The sequence below is a fragment of the Athene cunicularia genome, assembly GCF_003259725.1.
Source record: "Athene cunicularia isolate RWA chromosome 20 unlocalized genomic scaffold, athCun1 chr20_part1, whole genome shotgun sequence".
NCBI lineage: Eukaryota > Metazoa > Chordata > Aves > Strigiformes > Strigidae > Athene > Athene cunicularia.
This window is the reverse complement of record NW_020799125.1, coordinates 6,410,004-6,411,889: the sequence shown is the minus strand read 5'-3', so window position 1 is coordinate 6,411,889 and position 1,886 is coordinate 6,410,004.

Sequence of the window (1,886 nt, the reverse complement as noted above, 5' to 3'; positions counted from 1 at the left end):
TTGGATTTAAGCCATGACTCTGGAGAACAATAGCCACTACTTGCTGATCCCAGACTACACCGAACCTCTGCTTTGCCTACATCTAGAGCTTGTATCTTTTCAACTTGCACAAAAGTAGCAATCCCAGATGGAGAGGTTAAAATCTAAGGGGACAGTGACATTTGTCCTCCCCCCACCACCCCCAACCCTGATGTCTGCTAGTATCCCAACACATCATGCCACATCCCATGGTTTGGGAGAACTGTTAATAAGACTGTGTTAAAACAGTATTTAATATGCAATTCTTCATAATAAACAAACTATCCTAAACAGAGGTGCATTATCCTTCTGTGCGGCCAGGGAGGAGAGGAAATATAAAGCCAACTAGAAGTATCCCCATTTTTCTGATTTGGGATCCAAGACGCAGAAGCTGAAGGGTTCAAAATCACAAATCAAGGCAGGATGAAATGTGAAAAGAAAATCCTAGTTTGTCACCCTGCCCCTGAACTTCCTGATCCAGGTCCAGTGCCACACTTACAAATTAGATAGTGTGTCACTTCTTCTCATCACAGTGCTGGGATAATTGCCCCGCTGCTGCGGATGCTCTGGCCCCTCTTGGCCCTGTGTTTACACCTGCCTGAGCTGGAGAAAAAGCAGAAATCCCCTGGTGTGCACCAAGAGGATTTTACATGTGCTGCACACAGGTATAAGAGGTCTGTGTAATTCCAACTGATTCAAGCAGAGCTGTTCACTTCTGAGTGAGTTATGCTAGGCAGAGTGGAAAAATGAGTATTTTATAGTAGTGTTATCCTATTTTATCTTTCAAACTAAGCATTTGCTTGCACCAATAAATACTTTCAAATTGCTTATAAAAATTGCTAGAGTTCGTACAGGGAAGGCTATAAAATAATTTAAGTGAAATCAGTTAGGTGGACACTTTCATAAACACAACCTCGTATTAGGCTGCTAAATACAAAGGTCACTTAGGGGTCTTCCCGTAGAAACTCATTCCCCACCGGAGCTGCAGGACTGCGGTTTGCAGATCACCGGTGGCACCGGCTATAACACAGCGGCTCTTGCTGGTGCTTCACAACAGAGCCTGATCTAACGGACTGATTTTAGAGGGATGCAAATTATTCCTCTTAAACCCAATAGTTGCATTAGAAATATAAATATCAAAACAAAACAAAACAAAAAAAAGTGTCTAGGAACTCAGTTCCACAGCAAACTCCGGGATTAGGCTTCAAGTATTGCAAAATGGACCTGTAAGAGATACAAATACACCAATTGTATACGATATACACAATTGTATGACACAGATTATAGTTGAACGTATGAAAATGAATCCATCCTTTCAGCCCCAAATCACTTTTCAAACCCTCAGGGTGGGGGGGTTCCACAGCAGCTGTGGAAAAAATCCTGAAGTGACTGAGGGGGGCAGGGGGAGTTGTCTCCGTGTGCCTCAGGGAGCGAAACTGTTGGAGGCTCCGGTGTCACCTGCCCCCGCTCGGCCCTCTCTGGAAGGGTGACAAACTCCGTGTGGTCGGACGGGACGTACATTTGGCTTGTCGTGAGGGTGCAGAAGCACCTGATGGAGATACGTGATCCCCCAGCTCCGGGTGCAGGGGGAATTCGGAGGGCAGAGGGTGCGGAGCCCGACGCGCCCACCCGCGCTCCCGGCGCGCTGGCGGCGCAGCGCTTCCCTCCCGCGGAAGGGCCTCAGATGAAGCCCGGGGTTTCACTCGAACTTCACCGAACTTTGCGTTTACGTCCCACCACGCGGGTTCCCCCCGTGCTGCTCCCACCACGGGGACAACCGTCAGGGTGAGGGGTAGGATCGCGGAAGTCGAGAAGGCCCCGGTTCCCCCAGCCCCCAGCCCTCCGCCGGCATCTCCCCCCGAGGAAGC